This window comes from Littorina saxatilis, linkage group LG8 (genome assembly GCF_037325665.1).
Source record: "Littorina saxatilis isolate snail1 linkage group LG8, US_GU_Lsax_2.0, whole genome shotgun sequence".
In the NCBI taxonomy this organism is placed as follows: Eukaryota; Metazoa; Mollusca; class Gastropoda; order Littorinimorpha; family Littorinidae; genus Littorina; species Littorina saxatilis.
The window spans coordinates 549,317-572,500 of record NC_090252.1 but is presented as its reverse complement, the minus strand read 5'-3'; the positions used below and the strand labels follow the sequence as shown (position 1 = coordinate 572,500).

At 41.6% G+C, this 23,184-nt stretch overlaps 1 protein-coding gene and 1 long non-coding RNA gene across 5 annotated transcripts in view; both read right to left on the bottom strand.

Annotated features, from left to right (window-relative positions):
* The window catches only part of LOC138972493 (uncharacterized), a 43,486-nt gene that overhangs the window by 15,344 nt on the left and 4,958 nt on the right, over nucleotides 1–23,184 (bottom strand). Inside the window, exon 1 of one of the 4 annotated variants that reach the window (XM_070345128.1) lies at nucleotides 22,188–22,408. The exons of the other annotated variants lie outside the window; for them this stretch is intronic. The gene's annotated coding sequence lies outside the window, so the exon portion shown is untranslated. Of the gene's footprint in view, nucleotides 1–22,187; nucleotides 22,409–23,184 lie in introns of those variants that run through there. 4 annotated transcript variants of the gene reach the window in all.
* LOC138972487 (uncharacterized) lies at nucleotides 14,144–21,331 on the bottom strand. Its single transcript, XR_011457641.1, has 4 exons — nucleotides 20,951–21,331; nucleotides 20,704–20,789; nucleotides 19,991–20,069; nucleotides 14,144–17,506 (listed from the first exon to the last, which is right to left on the bottom strand). It is a non-coding gene; the product is annotated as an uncharacterized lncRNA (long non-coding RNA).

The window sequence follows — 23,184 nt, the reverse complement described above, 5'->3', positions numbered from 1 at the left end:
TTAAATTGATTTGGACAATTTAATTTTGATAATAATTTTTATATATTTAATTTTCAGAGCTTGTTTTTAATCCGAATATAACATATTTATATGTTTTTGGAATCAGCAAATGATGGAGAATAAGATAAACGTAAATTTGGATCGTTTTATAAATTTTTATTTTTTTTTACAATTTTCAGATTTTTAATGACCAAAGTCATTCATTAATTTTTAAGCCACCAAGCTGAAATGCAATACCGAAGTCCGGGCTTCGTCGAAGAGTACTTGACCAAAATTTCAACCAATTTGGTTGAAAAATGAGGGCGTGACAGTGCCGCCTCAACTTTCACGAAAAGCCGGATATGACGTCATCAAATACATTTATCAAAAAAATGAAAAAAACGTTCGGGGTTTTCATACCCAGGAACTCTCATGTCAAATTTCATAAAGATCGGTCCAGTAGTTTAGTCTGAATCGCTCTACACACACACACAGACACACACACACACAGACACACGCACATACACCACGACCCTCGTTTCGATTCCCCCTCGATGTTAAAATATTTAGTCAAAACTTGACTAAATATAAAAAGTATGTCTTCTAAAACTGGCAACAGAAAGTGGCTGTCTGAGAGAGACTGGTAAACCATTCCACAGAAATGGACCTGAATATGCCAGACTAGTTTTATACAAGTCAATTCTAGGGAGGGGAACATTTAGTTTCTTCGTGCGGCTTGATGAAGTCTCAGTTAATAATATTCTTTTAGGTAAATAGTCTGGTACACGTCCAAGAACTATTTTATGCATAAACCTTGCCTTGTTAAACGCTAGTCTGGATGAAAGTGGAAGAATTTCAGCTTTTTTGTAGTCATGATTAGAGAGGGTGCTGTTTTTCAGCTGAACAACTTTTACTCCGCGTCTGTGCAAAGATTTTAGGGGTCTTAAAGCTGCATCACTTGCAGAATCCCAAAGGGTTGATGCATAGTCTATTCCAGACTGCACATGCGCTTGAAAAAATGTTCTGCGCGCATCAAAATTTAGAAAATGTTTAATCTTTGCAGACTGATGAACTTTTTTTGCTGTAGATTTACATAAGTTACTTACATGAGGGCCCCATGTTAGATTGTTGTCAATAGTTACACCCAAAATTTTGTGTTCACTAACCTCGTTTATCAGCTGACTATAAACAGAAATGCACTTCTTTGGTTCCGACATGACTTGTCGTTTTTGACGCGTAGTAATTAGCATATACTTTGTTTTTTCTGGATTGAGAGACATGTGGTTTAAATGCGTCCATTCTACAGCATCATCGACACACTTCTGAAGCGTGTCGACTACCGAAGTAATATCATCACCTGAGGTATGAATAGTAGTATCATCAGCTAGCATATCACACTGTCCAGAGGATATGTGTAATGGTAAGTCATTGATGTAGACAGAAAATAATAAAGGTCCGAGGACCGAGCCTTGTGGGACCCCATATAAAATTGGCATTGCTTCAGAGCTCGAACTGTTAAAGGTAACTGTTTGTGTTCTTCCCGACAAAAAAGAGGCTATAAAAGTCTGTGTGGGCTGTGGTAGTCTATAAATGGAAAGTTTCCGCAAAAGGAGGGCGTGATCAATAACATCAAATGCCTTTGCAAAGTCCATAAACAGTGCTCCACATAACTTATTAGAGTTGATTTTTGATAACCAAGAGTCCACCAGTTCTGTCAGTGCCGTATGGCACGAGTGTTTAGGTCTAAAACCAGACTGAGTTTCATGAAACAAATTGTTTGATGTAAAGTATATCTTAAACTACTCACTTATCGCCCCCCCCCCCCCCCCCCGGCGCAAATCAAGAGCACACGATAATCCCAAAGAAATGACACTCCTCTTTTTCTCCCTCTTATTACTTACAGTTATACTCACACACCTGCGCGCGCACACACTCACATACACCTGACACACACGCAATCACTCTCGTGCGCACATACATCACACATAGCCAAGTCATGTATTGATTTGGGCAAATAACGAGGGCAGTTTATTCAAGAGAATACCATCTGACAATGAGAGATATCATTGTGCAGTGATAAGTCCCAAATTAGAGGTACTACTCGTTATTCAGCCCAACTAAAGACAGTATACTAGGTTAGAGGTGGGAGGTTTAGGATTGTTGTGATGTTATACATGAAGGAGTTGCCTGGGCTACATGTGATCTGTAAGATGATCTTTTGTGGCAGCTGGTCTAAGTAGCCTAAGTACGCGTTGCTTTTCCAATCCCCCATCACCTTGACAATTTCCCCCGGCACACCACAACTCAACGCCCACGCGGCACCACCCCGCCGAAAGCTGTGGCTGGAGAAGTTTCCCCCAGCAACAGCGGTAGTCAAGCGCAGTTTCTTATTAAAGTCTGATCCTAGCTTTCATCGGGAAGACCTGCGCCTTGGGGTCCATCGGCCCCAACAAAGGTAACACAGCGGTCACGGCAGACACTGGACACAAGGGATGGAGTGACATTGCCGGGAGCTTAATTTCAACAGAGCGCTCTTTACGCTGAATCGTTTTGCTCCATTGGAGCGTTATTGACATGCCCGTACCCAGAATAACCACCTGGTCTCTTGTGAGCTGCTTACAAGGATCGAAGTTCCCGTTGTCCTGAAACAAGTTCGATCTCCGGAGAACTCCGAAAAAAGCACCAAACACGCAGCCCAGAAACACAATATCTTGCCCACACTCAAGGTCCAGCTGGCTTTTTATTATGTGTAGTAATTCAGGGGTGATTGGGGTTTTCTTATCAGTGGCACACCCCTTGCATTTTTCGATGCCCTTAAGTGTTGTCTGGACGTACCACGAGTCCCTGAATGGGTGCGGCACGCCGCTTTCAAGATGAAGAATGCGAATAATGTTGATGTATTGCTTGATGGAGGACGGTTTCAAACCTCGGGCTAGGTACGCTGCGTATTGCGCAACAGTCTGCTCGTTCACAGGCACTGGCATTATGTCCATCTCCCCACAGAAACGTAAATACGAGGTAAGGTGGATGCGGTAAGTCTTCCCAGTGTTATCAGAAAAGGCACTTGCTCTGTAATCCAACACTTTGCCGTCAGTTGCGCCCCTAATGGGGGCTGCTGGTCTGAAAAACAAGGAACAACAGGGCTTGGTCAGACATATGGTCACACAGGTTGATGTCGGGGGGTCTCCCCCGGTGCCAGAATGTCAACAGACGCACTAAGTCTTCGCGCCGTCTGGGCTCATGGAGGCGGGAAATTGTGTCAGCCATGATGTTTACACTACCAGCCACATGTATCGCCGCGATTTTGCAGTTCACTTTTGCACATTCCCACGCCATTTTACGGAGCAGACTGTTCACATACTTATTAGTCGATCTGCCCTTATTAATGATAGCTTTTGCGACAGTACTATCGGTATGAATAATCACTTCTTGTCCGCACCACATCGGAGCCCATCGAGTCACTGCTTGCACCACAGCGCACACTTCTTTATAGTTAATATGTAGCTCCTTTGCTGCCTGCATGTCTTTTTCAAAGATGGTGTACTGCCAGTCACCTTGCCAAAAGGCACCCGCTGCAATATTACATGCATCTACATGAACATGCTGTTTTGCATTGTGAAAATAATATACTGTGCCGTTAAATACATGCATAAAAGAAAGCCACCACTGTACATCTTTATGAAATTCGCCAGATAGTTTCGCTTTGTGTCGCTGCTGCTGAAGGGGTTTAATCGTGTCCAGTATCCGCCGCAGAAAGAATTTTCCTCCTCTGACAGCCTGACAGGCCCAATTAAGGGACCCCGCTATGCTTTGTAGCTGAGTTTTTGTTGCGCGCTTCTTTCCTCGGATCTGGAGGAGTCGCTGCCGCAGTTGCTGCAACTTGTCACTTCCAAGTGACAGGGTGTTGTTTCGCGTGTCGATGTCGACACCGAGAAACGTGATACGTTGAGTAGGCCCCACCACCTTCTTCCAGCTAATGTTGAAACCCAGTTCCCTCAATAATCTAATTAAAGACAGTAACATGTCATTGCACTCTTGTCTGGTAGCTGCTACCAGAAGAAAATCATCAATATACGCTAACACACCTGGCATGCCTTTCCGTGCCATGCATCTGCGAATAGCTTGCGACAGGCGATGGAAGTGTGATGGCCCTACGTTGCTGCCAAAAGGCAGCCGACTGTCAAAGAGATAAGTAGGTTTCTTTTCACCTGTGAAATGCCATTTCAGCCCAGTCATACAATAATCGTCCGGACTGATGCATACTGACCGATAGGCGGACTGCAAGTCTACTTTTGCACACCAATACCCTGTCTTCGCTAGGGCGCACGCGTCAGATACGGTTTGAAATTTAGCTGACTCAGGTATAGAATAGTCGTTCATTGCCCTACCTGTGGGTTTGCTAGCGTCATGGATCAACCTGATGCTGCCATCATCCTTGGGAATCGCAGCGATAGCGCTTACCACAGTTGGTTTTCTACTAGCTACAATGTAATAACCTTTTTCTATCTGATCTAATAGCTCTTTTTCCACAGCTTTATGATGTTCGTTCGATGACCTATGGTTTGTTTGCTCTACGTCTAGTACGCCTGCCCTACTCTCTTCTGTTACACGGAAACCGTTTCTTATGCCATCTAATAAAAAGGTTTTGTCGTGATCGCCTTCTAGCACCTTGTGCCACATTTGAGATTTAGCATTAATGGAATCACTATTTCCGAGAAATTCGCACTTATTGGAATCTAGCTGAGGGAACGGGCTGTTGAAGGTGGGGCCTACCGTTTTGTCGGCAATTCGTTGCGCTGTGTCCTAGGCTGGGGAGGTGGTAGCTGTCACTTTGTGGTCCTTGCCGGGGTGGCCCATGCCGCAGGTGTCGCAGACGTGGAGGAATCTGCAGCGGGACCCATAGGGACAGTCGCCTTTGTTGGTATACAATAAGCACACTTCCTTCCCGTTGGGTCCCGCTGGTCGCCGGGAACCGCCGCTGGCCGTCGTAGCCTTGCCGCCCTTGTTGTCTTGGACGCCATGCTGGAGCCGGTCCCGCAGGATCACCGTGGACAGGTGGGGGTTGGGGGTTCCCCACTTGAATCCGCTGGACGACTGGCGCCTTCTGTACTCGTCGTCGTACAGAAGCACCGACTGCCACAAGTATCTGGCTCCCAGCTCGCCTATCATCTCTGTGTACCGGAGGTAGGCGGTCGAGTCAAACCCGGGCTTCTCAGCACTCAACTTCGCCATGATGCGTGCGTTTGCCACAATCCAGTGGCAGGGGGAGACTTTGTCAAGTTTTGGTCTCTGGTTGAGTTTTAGGATGACACCTCCCCCGAGTGTCACCTCTTCCTCAGCCGCCATCGACCCCGGCACAAAATCCAGAATGGAGAGATAGGAGGTCTCACCTGTTGGCTGCAGTGACAAGCCGCCTAACAGTCCCTGGAGTGGTTCCACGCTTTTTTCCTCAGTCACCCGCTGGGATAGTGGCCCTCCCCCGCTTCGCTTTTGCAGGGCCGCCACTGCTACTCTCAGCGCTACGTAGTGGCCACGCTTGAGACCCAGGCCCTCCAAATCCTGGGCAGTCGCATTTCTCAGCACATTGAGGGTGTTCAACTCCTCATCCTGGAGAACTTTAACCACCGTTAAAGGCAGATCTGTTGCCCACGCTCCAAATTCGAAGTCCATATTGCAGTAAGAAATAGTTGGCATATGCCCGCTGCGCCGCGCTGGTAAGGACTGACCACAATGTGTTGCTCTCCCGTTCTTATAGACCCCCGCTGATGCATCACACGTGCAAGCCCCCCGGCAACATGGACATTGCGGCTGGGCTATTCTCCTTGACTTTCACAAGTCCTCCTCTCCCCTCTCTTTCTAATTACGGGCCTAAGTGTTGATATCCTGCTTTACTACCCTCTCTTCCCTACCTGCCAACACTGATCCCTTTAGGCCTACCTCAAGTATCTAACATCCTCCTCCTCCACCCGCGGCTAATCTGTCTCGTTTAAATAGAGTTTATCTGACGCTGTCCGCTCTATCTAAACTCACACATAATGTGGTCATTGACATGTTTTTCCAGTAGTTTTGACAATACTGGTAAAACGGATATCGGTCTAAAATTTGAGGGATTTATCACCTGCCTTAAAGAGGGGGATCAATTTAGCTTCCTTGAAAGCTTTGGGATAAACATTTTTTTCAATACAGAGATTGTAAATATACGTTAGAGATTCCGCTATATGTGGGGCTGATAATCTAAGAATTGTGCTGTCTATTTCATCAGTTCCCTTTGTGCTACTTTCTTTCAGGTGAGTTAGAGAATTATATACTTTGGAGACTGACAAAAAAGGTATAACTTGTGCCTCGTATTTAATTTTGGTGTCACAGTACTTACGCAAAATGTGTAAATTGTTTTCATCGGATTTGTCAGTTTTTATTACTTTACTTGCAACTGAACAGAAGTGATTATTAATTTCATCTGGCGAAATATCGTTTTCGTTCCATGATGTGGTCTTTACACATTTATTAGTTAAAAGATTAATGGCTTTCCATGTTTCCTTGGAACTCTTGCCTTTTTTAAGAATGTTTTCAAAGAACTGCTTTTTTGACTGTCGAGTCATATACTGACATTTTGCTTTCTGTGTTTTGAGAGAGAGAGAGAGAGACAGAGAGAGAGACAGAGAGAGACATAGAAAGAGTAAGGATAAGAGAGAGAGACAGAGAGAGACATAGAAAGAGTAAGGATAAGAGAGAGAGAGACAGAGAGAGACAGAGAAAGAGTAAGGATAAGAGAGAGAGAGAGAGAGACAGAGAGAGAGACAGAGAGAGACATAGAAAGAGTAAGGATAAGAGAGAGAGACAGAGAGAGACATAGAAAGAGTAAGGATAAGAGAGAGAGACAGAGAGAGACATAGAAAGAGTAGGGATAAGAGACAGAGACAGAGAGAGACAGAGAAAGAGTCAGGATAAGAGAGAGAGAGACAGAGAGAGACATAGAAAGAGTAAGGATAAGAGAGAGAGAGAGACAGAGAGAGACAGAGAAAGAGTAAGGATAAGAGAGAGAGAGAGACAGAGAGAGACAGAGAAAGAGTAAGGATAAGGCCAACAAAAAAAATTGTCTGTTTAGGGTAACATGACCAAAAAAAGTAGGGTCGGTAGGTAGGTAGGTTTTTGTTTTTTTTGTTTTTTTTGTTTTGTTGTTGTGTGTGTAAATGCTATGTTGGCTGAACATTCACTTCTTATATTTGATGAATACATGTTTCAAAACTAATGTATAAATAAAACAGAGAGAAAGGGAGAGAAAGAAACGCCAAATGTCTCTTTTTAGCATTTTTACCTCTTTTTTTTCTTTTTTTTTTTGAAATCAAAAAAAAGTTTTTGGGTCGGCGCCAAATCGATAGGGTCGGTCGGGTTACCCTAAACAGACAATTTTTTTTTTTGGCCTAAGAGAGAGAGAGAGACAGAGAGAGACATAGAAAGAGTAAGGATAAGAGAGAGAGAGAGAGACAGAGAAAGAATAAGGATAAGAGAGAGAGAGAGAGACAGAGAGAGAGACAGAGAGAGAGACAGAGAGAGACATAGAAAGAGTAAGGATAAGAGAGCGAGACAGAGAGAGACATAGAAAGAGTAAGGATAAGAGAGAGAGAGAGACAGAGAGAGACAGAGAAAGAGTAAGGATAAGAGAGAGAGAGAGAGACAGAGAGAGACATAGAAAGAGTAAGGATAAGAGAGAGAGACAGAGAGAGACATAGAAAGAGTAAGGATAAGAGAGAGAGACAGAGAGAGACATAGAAAGAGTAGGGATAAGAGACAGAGACAGAGAGAGACAGAGAAAGAGTAAGGATAAGAGAGAGAGACAGAGAGAGACAGAGAAAGAATAAGGATAAGAGAGAGAGACAGAGAGAGAGACAGAGAGAGAGACAGAGAGAGACATAGAAAGAGTAAGGATAAGAGAGCGAGACAGAGAGAGACATAGAAAGAGTAAGGATAAGAGAGAGAGAGAGACAGAGAAAGAGTAAGGATAAGAGAGAGAGAGAGAGAGAGACAGAGAGAGAGACAGAGAGAGACATAGAAAGAGTAAGGATAAGAGAGAGAGACAGAGAGAGACATAGAAAGAGTAAGGATAAGAGAGAGAGACAGAGAGAGACATAGAAAGAGTAGGGATAAGAGACAGAGACAGAGAGAGACAGAGAGAGAGACAGAGAGAGACATAGAAAGAGTAAGGATAAGAGAGCGAGACAGAGAGAGACATAGAAAGACTAAGGATAAGAGAGAGAGAGAGACAGAGAGAGACAGAGAAAGAGTAAGGATAAGAGAGAGAGAGAGAGAGACAGAGAGAGAGACAGAGAGAGACATAGAAAGACTAAGGATAAGAGAGAGAGACAGAGAGAGACATAGAAAGAGTAAGGATAAGAGAGAGAGACAGAGAGAGACATAGAAAGAGTAGGGATAAGAGACAGAGACAGAGAGAGACAGAGAAAGAGTAAGGATAAGAGAGAGAGAGAGAGACATAGAAAGAGTAAGGATAAGAGAGAGAGAGAGAGACAGAGAAAGAGTAAAGATAAGAGAGAGAGAGAGAGAGAGAGACAGAGAGAGACAGAGAAAGAGTCAGGATAAGAGAGAGAGAGAGACAGAGAGAGAGACATAGAAAGAGTAAGGATAAGAGAGAGAGAGAGACAGAGAGAGACAGAGAGAGACAGAGAAAGAGTAAGGATAAGAGAGAGAGAGACAGAGAGAGACATAGAAAGAGTAAGGATAAGAGACAGAGAGAGACAGAGAGAGACAGAGAGAGACAGAGAAAGAGTAAGGATAAGAGAGAGAGAGAGACAAAGAGAGACATAGAAAGAGTAAGGATAAGAGAGAGAGAGAGAGAGAGACAGAGACAGAGAGAGACAAAGAAAGAGTAAGGATAAGAGAGAGAGAGAGACAGAGAGAGACAGAGAAAGAGTAAGGATAAGAGAGAGAGAGAGAGAGAGAGAGAGAGAGAGAGAGAGAGAGAGAGAGAGAGAGAGAGAGAGAGAGAGAGAGAGAGAGAGAGAGAGAGAGAGAGAGTAAACATAAACAAGCTTGAGCAAAATCTTTCATATTGAAAACTCTGTCTGTGTCAAAAGTCATATTTTGGTAAAATGGTTTTAGTCGCATGAGTCAAAGGGAAATCCATTGTTCAATCGATACATTGAACATTATGATGAGTAGCATATGTGGTTTAGGCGCCTGTTTAGTGAAAAGACTAGTTTCTAAAAATAGGGTATACGTGGTACGGTTGTTTACATTTTTTATTCAGTCAGGCCCGCAGAACCTGCCTATGGCTGCTACGATAGGTCGCAGTGTGGAGCGAACGAACGATCGTGTGAACTTGCCTTGATCAGATACAGGCCTCGGATATTCCTTTCCTTGTGTGCAACCCGACCTTTCATGCCTTTTGGTAATGCATATACCTGCGGGTGCCCACTAACTAAAATCAAGTCCCTGGACAAGCCAGCTGACTAACACAAGCAACAAAGACGTGACCTACTACTTCTGCGCGCGGGAACTGGAAGGATTGTTGACATTTTTGAGGGGTCGCGGACGACCCTTCTTTTACAACTAGCTGTAGCCTGGACTGGGCAATGTGCACTGTGTCCATTTGTTTGGTTGCAAAAGTAATATTGCACGTTGAAGCTGTTCATGGTAGTTATATGGATTCGTTTGCTTCACACAGAAGGGAAATAAAGTGGTGCGACACGACAGTGGTGAAATACAAAGACTGATAAACACTTCGCTCTAGTGGTGGTGCAGAATTTGGCCAGTAACTTTCAAGTGTTGATTCTGAGGTAGGGATATGATGGATGTACACACTGCGAGAGAGAGAGAGAGACTGAGAGAGAGAGAGAGAGAGAGAGAGAGAGAGAGAGAGAGAGAGAGAGAGAGAGAGAGAGAGAGAGAGAGAGAGAGAGAGAGAGAGAGAGAGAGAGAGAGAGAGAGAGAGAGAGAGAGAGAGAGAGAGAGAGAGAGAGAGAGAGAGAGAGAGAGAGAGAGAGAGAGAGAGAGAGAGAGAGAGAGAGAGGTGCGTGTGTGTGCGAGGAGAGATAACGACAATGACAGTGACAATTCTTTTCCTTTCGAGGGTAACAAGATTAAGCATAGATATGTGTTTGTTTTTTTGCAACTGGCCCTCGCCCTAAAGAGGGACTTATCTACTATTACAAACTGATACTAAAAACGTATTACATGAATGCATAACTATTTAAAAAAAAACATAGTTTATGTAAAAGACGCGCATGATATAGAAGCTATGTAATTCATATTGAAGTGTTCAAGGCTGGGTGCGATGCAATAAAGAGCAAAAAACCCGCACATTTTGTGTTGGGAGGGCGTCAATCCACGATGAAGACCGACAAGTTTCAAATGGAAGCATGTTAATGTTATTGTAATTCAATCTGACGACGATCTCTTTCCTGCTTTTATGAGGTTGTAAACAGACAGAATTGGTTCTGTTCTGTTCACACACTACTTTCAGTCCACCTACCTGCAAGGGTCAAGTCCCAAGAAATATGTCCCTGTATTCCTATCTTATCACTCTGCTCCTGGGTTTTTTCTTTCACATATATATTTTTTCTTCTTTTTTGAGGGGTTTCTAGACAGCAAACTCTAAAACAAATTCTTTTCATCACAAAAGCGATCTTTGGAATTGACTGACCTAGTCCGGAAGAATTTATGCATCAACTTACGTCACGAATTCGACGTCACCACTTCGCATAACTTCTGGTCTCAGTATTTCGTTGGCCGTCATATTTCCTACTTGTAAAATGACGCTCAAATCTAACCGACACTAGTTAAGGTTGTATTAATGCGTCTCGCCAGCAGGTGGTCATTAACAGCTATTGTGTTTTCAGCCTAGCATAATTAAATTTTTTTTTAAATGGCATCGTATGTCGACCCGTCACAGAAACAAACCTGGCGAGGTATGCGTGTACTTTATTCTCGTCGAAGAAACCGGAAGTTTTGTCTTTGTTATTGCGGATAATTGTCCGAATTACCAACTTCCCTAACGTTATCCCTTGATGATCGGAAGAGGGATGTGTGGGACCATCCAATAACATCAGAATAGCTATATTAGTATTTTTTAGCGAGTGTACATCGACAATTAATGACCGATAATGTTTAATGAGTTGGGGCATTCTGACCAATCACAGGATCTGTTTCATTAAAACGCCAACTTGAATGAATTACAACAAAGAATAACTTCCTGGTGTAGCAGTTCAGGAAGTGTTTGAATCTAGACAGTAGGTACACTACTTTACTAAGTTGATCTATGTGGGTTGACCAAAACAGGTTGTTATTGATATTAACACCCAACACTTTAAGATAGTCGTCTTTTTTTAAATATATAATTATGTCACCATCAATCATTAAATAAGGCATAGTTGAAGTAATATTCTGGAGTTTTTGCCAAGTTGTCAACAGGTTCAAACTCCTTTGTAGTGATTCTCATAAGCGACTTAAGTTTGTGTTACTGGAGTAAATTGTGGTCTTATCTGCAAAAAGTTCACATTCATTTTGAATATGAAGAGCCGTATTGTGCAGCTTACATGGTCGACGCCGAAGCTAAGAGAGGGGGAGAGAGAGAGAGGGGGGGGGGGAAGAGAGAGGGGGGGGAGAGAGAGAGAGAGTATATGAGAGAGAGAATGAGAGAGAGAGAGAAAGAGAGAGAGCGAGAGAGAGAGAGAGAGAGAGAGAGAGAGAGAGAGAGAGAGAGAGAGAGAGAGAGAGAGAGAGAGAGAGAGAGAGAGAGAGAGAGAGAGAGACTCAGACTCAGAGGCATAATCAATGTGAGGTTTGATGTGGGCGTTGTAGAACATTTTTCGGGCGTCTAAAGTTATGACTGACTGAAGTTTTGAAAGTAGGAATAAATTTCTTGAAACGCGTTTACACATATGTTCAATGTGGGAATGCCACCAAAGCTTATCATCGATAATCACGCCTAGCAGTTTGTGTTCGCTAACCTTTTCTATTGAGTTTCCGTTGATGGTGAGATCTAGTGAGAGGGGGGACAACTGATGCTTCTGGCGCGTTGTAATTACCATTGATTTAGATTTCAGAGGGTTTAGGACCATGTTGTTTTCAGAGCACCATTGTGAGATGTCTCTAAGGGTGTGCTGAAGAGATTGTTGAATATTTTCAAGGCGTCTATTTTGTGTCCGTAGTGTTGTGTCATCAGCGAGCATGTGGCATTCTACTGAGTTGTCAGAGAAGTGAAGTGGAAGGTCATTAACGTAAATACAGAAAAGAATAGGACCTAAGACAGAGCCCTGGGGTACTCCATATAACACGGACTCCTCTCTTGAGTACGCACCATGTACATAGACTTGTTGCGATCGGTTTTCAAGGAAAGACTGAAAGACAGAGAGTCAGATCCATTGATATATAGTGATAATTTGTTGAGGAGAATTTTCTGATCAACGAGGTCAAAGGCCTTAGAAAAATCTAAGTATACGACCCCAGAGAGCTGGGAGGAATTTATGGCTGACAGACATTTGTCTGTCAAAAGCGAGAGCGCAGTAGAACATGAGTGGTTACTGCGGAAACCAGACTGCAAGGGGTGGAAAAGAGCCAAACGGTCCATGTATTTTGTGAGATTAATGTGAATATGTCTTTCAACTTGAGAAGCTTTGATAGAACTGAGAGTAAGGAAATAGGGCGGTAGTTGCTAACATCAGAAGTGTTTTTGGATTTGGGGAGAGGAATAACTTTAGCTTTCTTTCGTGCTTGCGGAAAGGTATTGCGCTGTATGCAGAGAGAGAGAGAGACAGACAGACAGACAGACAGACAGAGATAAAAGACAGACAGGGAGAGAAACAAAATGGTAGACAGACGCACAGACGGACATAAATAGCGTAAGGCAACAACATAGAGCAATTGGAGCTCGCTCAACGTCTGTGTCGCTTTAAACATTCACGCTCACCTACTTTACGCCAAGACTTGTTTTGTGAGCTTCCCTTTCACATTTGGCTGACCTCATTTTCGCTGGAGCTAAGCCAAATGTGAAGGACGCACACGTATTTGCATATATATTTCTACTAAAAAAAAAACTAAAGGGGGGGGGGGGGGGGGGGGGAGTTAACGTCCTCTCAGAAAATATTTCTATTTGGGACAAGAATTGGTGATACGCTAAGGAAATATATTTCTACCGTTTCATGATCTCTATTTATACGGACAGCTGCAGATACAAATCGGGAAATCCCGAAAGACTGTGACGGGGAAATGAGAAATGCCAGTGCGAGGCAGTGCGTTCGCGCGCGCGTGTTGTGTGGGTGTATGTTCTTTGTGTGTCACGTGTGTGTGTGTGTGTGTGTGTGTGTGTGTGTGTGTGTGTGTGTGTGTGTGTGTGTGTGTGTTCTACACGTAGACATAGTGTAACAGGGCCGGACCAAGTTCGTTTGAGGGGGGGGGGGGGGGGGGTTCCAACTGTCCACATTTTTTTTTCTCTGAGAGGTACATTGGATGGCCAGGGGGGGGGGGGGGTCCGGAACCCCAGGAACCCCCCCCCCCCCCCCCCCCCAGATCCGGCCCTGTGTAATGCGGCACACGAAGAGTCACATCGATGCCAAGTGAAACCTAGTCAAACACCATATCTAGCGTTTGTTAACATCGAAAAAGCAATACGCACACATTAAATATGACTTACAAGTTTAATGCAGATTTTTCTTTTCAAAAATAAAAGCGATGCTTTCTTGTCAGACAATAGGATCCAAAGAGGACATAGCCAGTAGCGCCGTGAGGTTCTTGATATAAACTATGCTGTAACAAAAAAAAGTGGCTCACAATTCACAATGATCGTGCCGATTAATCCGAAGGCCATCATCCCCGTGACCTATTACACAAGGTCATCCCCGTGACCTATTACACAAGGTTTGCTCAGATTCTGACAATGTAAAAGAGTAAACACTGATGTCAAAATTGTATCGGTATCACATCACCACACAACTTTTAACTCATGTCTGAAGGGGAAGAGGCCTCAACTGAATAGTTCTGAAACACGGATGAGACAGACCGACAACAAGAATTTACGGATCATCCAGCCTACTTAACATGCTTTTGAATATTGCCTTATTCACGATTTAAGCAAGAGATTTTCGGACATCATGAAATGAGCAGTTCGAAATACTAAGCGCACAATGTATAAAAAATACATTAAAACACAAACAACATTAAAGTGTAACTAAACAGACATTTTGAAGTGTCAGCTTTACTGAATTGCTTTATGTTTTGTCCAAGTATAGACCTGTAGAAGCGATACTGGACGATTTTTCCAACGTTTACTGTGTTTTCTGATTTACTACGATTTTTTAAAAGTGTTGAACCCATTTCAGATTTACCTGCTTATCTGTTCTTGATTTGATACTTCCAAAGAACAAGTGGTACTTTGAGTTCCGGTTTTATGTTTTAACCAATCAGAATTTGGTTCCTAAATAAAATCGTCTGCTGCCTGTCCCAGCAGAGTCGGCAACACAAGCACTGCTTGCCACATGTGTGATGTTACCAACAGAAATAGCCATAAATTGGGCAAGGTAGCAATGTAAATGAATTGGATCTAACTAATGTGCTTGTACTGCATCTCTGGCCTTTGAATTCACTCCAAATGTACTGGCTCAGCGTGAGAGGCAACATCCTGTCGAAGTCGTAAGCACGAGGCTGACTGGGAGATTATTATTCGAAGAGCATGCTGAAACGGATTGTAAGTACAATATTTTACATGTTCTCGACATTTCTGTTGATCTTTCCTTAACTTTAATTGTTTCCTTGATTTAAAACCCTAGGGCTTGTATTTTCAGTTGTGATACTAAGCACGTATCTTTACCACAGTATCTGATCACTTCACACTTGAATTTTGGAATGATGAAGTGGAATTATTTCTGGATCTAATTTATTCCTTGTTCCCCCCCTCTCGATTCCTTTTTTCGCCACATATGTATTGTCGTGTAAGGGGGTAGATGCGTGTACTGGCTGATTTTTTTTTAATTGTTTTTACTTAGGTCAGATACAGATGATTGGAAAAAAAAACTTGTCAAGGATTTCAGAATTTAATAGATCTGTTCGAAGTTTTTACGGGATGGGTCCTGTTACAATACAGACTGAATGTGCGCAAGATGAACTTTTGATTAAACATACACACACAAATGAATCTCTTGATTTTGTTATACGGCGAATGTCCAGTTTCCACCACCACGTCTGTGGTATGTTTTTATACTGTTTGATTGAATAGACTGACGTGCATTCTCTCGCAAATGTGCGCGCGTGTGTGTTTGTCTGTGCCTCAGACTTATTAATCAAAGATGATGTTGCACATTGCAGATCTATGCGACAGGAGCAAGTGGACAAGACAGCTACATTTGTCTGAGCGAAGATCCAACGGTAAGCTCTTTTAGCCGAAGACAGCGAGCCTGGGTGCATGCATGCAAGCTTCTATCATGTTCGTGTGAGTGCTGCAGGGCTATTAGACGACTTTTCATTATTCTTGATTTGGAGATCCATGCAGGGTATTAGAAAGTGCAGAATATACACGTTTGAACAAATACGATGTGTGTTTGCTCTGAAAAAAAGAAAAAAACGCAACAAACAAACATTGTATTTGTTTAAAGTATCACAAATATTTATTACCTGTATCTGCATGTTTTGATAATGATGAAGGGTAAATTACTTTGACGTGTGCTTTTTTTTTAACCACACTGATAACGAATGATAGAAACACAGACACACTTAATAACATATCCACAAAAATTGTAACAATAAATGTAAGCTGAACAATGCCTGCAACACATTTCAGGCCTCAGAAGGAAGTAATTATGAGATTCAGACAGAGAGAGAAAGCCCAACACGAAACCAGTTGTGACATTTTTTATTTCATTATGTAATATTAAAAACACGACAACAACGTATTTCCTGTACTTAGTTTCGTGCAATTATGGATTGCAAAGTATGTCTAATTGAGTGGCATAAAGAGGCACAGTTGCATGAAAAACCAACTCGGATCTTGACTAGGATCAGGATTTTACATGGACACAACCTAGAATTTAACATCCTGGGGGGAGGGGGGTACTGCGCCTTTCACATCAAGATGTAAAGATCTATTTTAAATAATACTTATTAGAAGGGAACAAAATCAAACAAACTACAACAATCGTTCTGAGGGGAGAGAATTACCTCTTCCGAAGAAATTACCTCCCTTGCTTTTCTTGTCGTGACTTATGTAGAGTAAAGTGAATAGAAAGTGAATCAGTCAGTAACAAAAAAAAACCACAACATTTCTTAAGATCAATGAGGAGTCTTGAAGTATTTGTCAATGTTAATCTTGTATGCATAACAAACAATATATTACGGATTGATAATTAAAGAAAATCGTCTCTTCTACAGGGTTGACCCCCCTAAAAAGGACACCCACAACCATGCAAATTACTTCTGCATCTGTTGAACCAATTATTTTATATATGGTATTCATTAACTTCAGTTTATGTTCTGCCTTTCCAGTAAGTGGCAATTTTGTAAATTGAATGGTCTGACTTTTGTGCAATTTTAATTTTTTTCTCCAAATTCGGGGGTCGACTAAACAGAACGAGTTTTGACATTGAGCGGTAGCCATTTTTACCTAATTTAAACCCTTCAGGCTTTTACCTTTTTGATTATTTTGAATGTCTGAGTATGTAAAAACATCCCCTTCAACCCCCAGGCTATCGATGACCTGAAGAAAGCATGCAGTTACAGCTAGGTTCAGGGCAATCCTCAGACACGAAAGCGTTGGTGTCATTGGTGATGCAAAAGTTAGATAATTTAACCTACAAATTTGCCACTTTGTGAACTGCACATGCATAAAATCAAGTTTAAGTATGCTGAATATGAAGTTATCCAGTCAATTGGTGTAGAAGTTATAGCATTTCTGTCAGTTAACAGTATTTAAAATCTCTAAAGTAAAATCTGACATATTCGAAAGTTTTGCATAAACACCCAGACAATTTTTACGATATTCTCCTAAGCTTCTCCACTTCTCAGCCCTGTCTTGGAAATGAATTCGAATAAGGCAGTCAAAATAACTTAGTTTGGAGCACCCATCAATCAGAATAAGCATTAACTTTTGACACAGGAAATATCTTCTACCGAAAGCTCTCCTGGTTTTATTCTACATTTTTCCTGCATAATGGTAACAAATTTAATGATAAATCTAAACAACGAAGTGACTGTGGTAAGATGAACAAAGTTAAAAAACAAAGGATTACTGTAAATGGTTTACGAATCGAAATCTAAACAAGTTTTAATGATAAGTAAAATGATAAAAAAAATAAAATAAAAAAAAGCTAACGTCCTCGCATTTGTCCAGAATTATTCCATGTTTAACATGGGAACAGAGGGATAATTGGTCTAAAGAATTTTTAAAAAGGAGGGTTAGGGTAACCCTAACCCTCTTTGGACTATCTGTATGCAATGCCCGCTATAGGTGAAAGACTTTTGTGGAAGCCATGGAAGAATGCATCGCTGTTGTGCTGGTTCAGCTTGAGGTCCTGTCCTAGCGAATATCCTGCACACACAAAAACACGACTTTTTAAGCCACTTATGTTGCATTCCGTGACATAGCTTTGTTAAAACCGTGTGCCTGATAATAATGACAGATTTTGTTGATATACATTTTTTTTAAGACACCCCATATAATATTGTTTGACAATCTCTTTCAACATAGTTTACGAATCACCAATGTGTATACAAACGCAAATAACCCACAGGTCAATAAATTACTTTCCAGAGAGAGAGAGAGAGAGAGAGAGAGAGAGAGAGAGAGAGAGAGAGAGAGAGAGAGAGAGAGAGAGAGAGAGAGAGAGATTAAAACTAGAAAATGTGTGCTATATAAAACAAGGATAATCACTGTCAAATCTTTGCTTGTACCTGCATGGTGTTTACTGCGCTATATACACAACCTGTTTTATTTCATTTATTTATTATTTTTTAAATTTTTTTTGGGGGGGGGGGGATGTTTTGTGATGAGGGTTTTTTCAAAGCCTTTACTGCTTTAGTCATTGAATCCACCCGACTTCGATTTATTGTTCAGTGATGGGTAATTGTGTGACCAACTATGTAAGTTAGTGATTGTTCTGGCTTCATACAATGACATTGCATTAATTTTATAAGTGTATGTGTGTGTGTTTCAGGCAAAAGCTGATATTACAGTCCTAGTTGTATGCAGTACCTCTGCTTCTTCGTTCAGGAATCAAAGTATACAATCTAAACCGATTATTTTGTTCAATAATGTTCAGCTTACCATCCCGAAGAAGGCAGTAACGTGCCGAGATATTGATTATAGATATTAACGTACCTAACCTGGTTACTGGTGTGTTTTCTTTTTATTTCAATAATGTAAATGTGTGACAACTTGCAGGGTACTTGATGTTCAGAGCAATTTTTCTGGCAAAAGACCTTTTATGGATCAAAGAAAACTTTTGTCGTGGTGCACAAGTCAATCAATTTGGTTGATAAATAATTTGTGCTGCATTTTCCCTGGTTCCAAAACGTAGTATGTATTACCACATGTCCTTACCTGTCATTGGCATCACATGATTCTCTGCAAGCAGTCTTTTGTGGAAATACGTCATTTAACACTTGCACTTATAGTAGGGCTGATGGGGTCTATGTCGACCAAAAGAGTGGGATTCTCTGTAGGTCGAGTTCCTGTAGGTGGATTCCCTGTATACCTAAGACTTTAAAATTGGCAATCTAGTATACAGGGAATCCCACAGGGTGCAGTTTTTCAATAAAACTTGCAAACCATACTCGAATTTCTAAGAAATATCAAAAAAAGATCGAAAAACATCAAATTCTAACGATGTCGCTAAGCATCACGTGACTTTCATTGATATTAGCAAAACGCTACAGGAACTACACCCTGTGGTATTCCCTGTATACAAGATTGCCAATTTTAAAGTCTTAGGTATACAGAGAATCCACCTACAGGAACTCGACCTACAGTGAATCCCATTCTTTTGGTCGACATAGACCCCATCAGCTATAGTAGGTGGCTGTGGAACGGTAGACATGCAACGACAACGAACAACAAAAGACAAAGTGTGGAGTACACTCATTTTTCTTAACATACGCTAAGTTTCTTTGAGAATGCTCCAAGTGAAAATCAGGGGTTCCTAGGCCTGATATCACAATTAAACAGCTTCTTCTCAGAATCAGGAGGGAAAAAACGAGATGTCGTGACAAGAACAGACAGCAGCAGCAGCAACAACAACATTGCTAAATCGTCGCTTTAACAAAATTTCATGTTTAGTATCGCAGACAAAGCACGGCTACTGATCCGACCAAAGCCACACTTCATGCACGATGGGCACATTGTTATGGCCAGCTTGTTAACGTGAGCATTGTGTATGTTTTACATAGAATTGAATGTGTTTGTCGTTGTGTCTGTCATCTATCCTAGTCGTTTGATTTAGAATAAAGCAAACTTATTACAATGACGATTTTCTTCGGTTTTTGATGAAGGATTGGCATCAAGACTTTTCCTATTTTCCAACTCTGCCACCATACACTGGCCGTTCAGGTCTGCATGTCGACCACATGGTGTGTGATCAGATTTTTCGGACATGTTCACAATGCTTACATGACCACCAAATGGAAAATCAGTTGGTATTTGTTATGTTTTTGTGTAAGCACAATCTTCATACAAGTAAACAGAAACAGTTTTGTTGCAAACAGAGCCTTCATAAGAAAAAATGCTTCTAAGTCAAAATACATACCCCCTTTTTCGTATTGCGTAAAATATACCCATAAATTCTGGACATCATATTTTTATTTTTTTTCACAACAATGAAACCAAACTTTGGCATATGTTTTAGCAATATATTCACAATAAAACCTATGAGTTTGAAGGCTGCATCTTGTTTTGTTTATTTTTGAGAATTTTTTTGCAAACCCATGCAAATGGCCAGTTTCTGGGGAGAGACTGGGGAGATAATGGCCAGTATAGAAAGAGTTAATAAGTAAACTAATGTCAGAAGTAGGTATTTACCTTGTTTGCCTTCGCGTTCTTGATAGGCCGCTGCAGCATTTGTATCACTTCCCTTGACATTCAAAACGCCAATGTATTTCTGAAAGGAAAATAAAGATATTGACCGAAACATCACACAAGGTTTTGTTTACAGTGCCTGTTCTACGACCACATCTGATTGTAATTTAAATAAAGAAAAACTGTATCCATTTATTACTTCTCTATTTGTGTGTGTTTGTGTGTGTGCAGGGGCGGATCACATCATTTTTAAGGGGGAGTTTCCAAATTTCTTTTAGGGACAATTTGACGACGCGAAGCGTTTAGTTGAAGACGCGAAGCGTTCAACCTCCTTGTTGATAAAAACAAGGAAAATGGATCAATCTGAGCCAAGAAACATCCCCTAATACTCCTTCCAAAAAAGTAAATATACTAAGAAGAAAAATTTGAATCACAACAAGGACAATTGATCGATCTGGCGCAACCTGAGCAAACTAATTAGCCAACTTCTTTCCAAAATCGTCACTTAGAATACAAAGGCCGGCTCCTAAGTGGTCCGGAACCCTCCGGATCCGCCCAGTGTGTGTGTGTGTGTGTGTGTGTGTGTGTGTGTGTGACCGATGCCCTTCTCTAAATTCTAATCGTTGCGTTTGCATGGTAATAAAGTTTTAATACTGGATATGCCCATGAAAAAATATCATTTCTTGTTCATGTCATTGTGTGTGTGTGGCCAGGACCGTGACTTCTGCTTGCCTCGACGTCTTCAGAAAAGACACAAAATGCCAGCAGGCGTATGTTCTTGGAGCACTCAGTATGCCGTCATCTGCAAACAAATAAATACAAATTATTCAATTGTGTAAATAAAGAACAATCATTTTAATATTACAACAAAAAATTCATATAACTGTAGTCTTCACCAGAGACATCCACTACACTATCTTTAAATAAAACTGCCGTAAAAAATTGAAATACTATAAAACTTACCCCCACTCAGATCTATTTGGGATTATTCAAGTTTCAACCATGAAACGATGCCGGTTTGGACAGATCTGCTAGTTTGCCGCTGAAACTGAAATCAAAGGCGATCTTCAGAACTATTTCTAATCTTGTATTTGTGATTAATATAAAATACTGATCTTCCCAATAGAAGCTGATGTGTATACACATGACCAGGACAAGGTATTTTGTTACAGGGCATTTACGCAGACGTCGCAGTTCAAAATATCGTTTTAGATCTGATTTTGTACAGCAGCCTGTGTGATTCAGAATCGTCTGCCCTTTTTCGGTTTAACATTTTATGGACGATTCCTATGAGACTGCTCAATCATAACTGATGACAAATTCAGAAACAGATGATGGTTTCAAGTAGGCTACAGAAATATGATTCGTTAAAAATGTCAAGCCACTCGTCGATCATTCACACTCAAAGAACCCAAGCCAAATCTGCTCTGGTTCCGAGCAGCTTTTTCCAACTGAGACCCTAATTGTTACGCATCTGCCGCGAAAAGATAGACCACAAACAAGCGGCACTGTACCATGCTTTCGTTTATGTTGCTAAACAGATTAAATGTGCATTGTAAATGTGCTTACAGCAAAGAAATGCATCCTTACTTACCGCAAAAATACTGGTACCACATTCATCGCACTTGTGTCTTCTTACCAAAACCTATCGATATGTTTGTTTACGATATATTGGTAATTACTAACCGTTAACTATTTTTCAAAAATCTGAAATGACTTTTAAGAATCAAAGAAAGATTCGCTAAAACGGTTGACTTCAGAAAATAAGCAATATTTTTCTGAACCGTGAAATAAAAATCGAAAACTCCGTTTGATCTTTTATTTTGGTAGATTGATGACAACAGCCGGAACTGAAAGTACCAGAACCAAAAATTAAGGGCATTAATCAGGTAAACTAAGAAGATTGTCGTTCCTGGCGCGCACTTCACATGTCCGTCAAACAGTGTCCGAGTGAGAGAAAAAAATTTTTTTTTTCGCAGTTCGACAGTATATGAGGCCCTTCTTCATATCAAAGTGTAAAGGTTGCTGAACGATGTTTTTCCTTTTTGCTTGTTTAGTTACACTTTAAGTTTTACTACGCGTGCACTCGTACACATAGCGACTTTACGACTTCACGTAAGGTGGGAACAGACTAAACTTGTCGATCATGTTTAAAGTCATACAATATAGTAAGTGAGAACACACCTGTGCTCGTCAATACCTTTGCACAGAGGAATCCTCACGACTCGGCAAGAAAGCATCACGGTATGCCGGTGTCCTCACTCCGTGACGTGTTCACATGGCCAGGATTTATCACGTGACAAACAGGCGCACGCTTGCTCACTTGTTAACGTCGTCCTGCGTACAGGCTAAACTGTGGCAAGGTCTTCCCATTGGGTTGTATCAGCGGGGACCTATATTAGGTCTATGGTTGTATCGATTCTGTCGTCACGCCGGCTGCAGACTACAGGGTAAGGTGAAGTGATAGTGTGGTGGGTGAATACGTTATTTCCTGCTCTCTGCAGGCTAACCACGCCCACAGTGTACAATGAGGTCAGGGAACGCGAGAGGTCTAGTCAACTCTCTGCCACTTTCAACTATTGATTGCCGCAACAACTCAGTGTTCAGTGCAGTGTTTACGTCACTTTGCTCTTATCACGTGACTCAAGTGCAGTACGGTGGATTTGGCCTCTTCTCAATATTATGATAATCTATTTTTAGGGTAAAGGACACTGGAATTAACCAGACAGCCTGAATGTTGTGCTTGTGAAAACTGTTGTGCCTTGTCAGCAAATCTATTGGTTGCAATAACTACTGTGGCTCGCTATTGCGCAGCGGAAAGCCAAGTACTCTAAAACTGAACTACATTGCTAGATGTTTATCAGTTTCAACCAGAAGACAAAAAGATCATTACATGTTGGGATTTTCCGTCAACTGACGGTACTGTGCTGCAAACACTTTTCTCTGTAATACTGAGTAGAACAACGGTTAAGGTCATGGATGATTTCAAGTACAGTGTCAACAGATATGGGAAGGTTGTATCTGTATTGTGTAAAAACGCTGTCATTCTATTAACAACGTTCACTTTGCGCTGTCTTCTTGGATTTTACTTGAGCAACTAAGTAAATGTGTTTACGCGTCCACTGTGGAAGGTACTGTGGCCGAGTGGTAACGCACTTGCGCTCGGAAGCGAGAGGTTGCGTGTTCAGGCCTGGGTC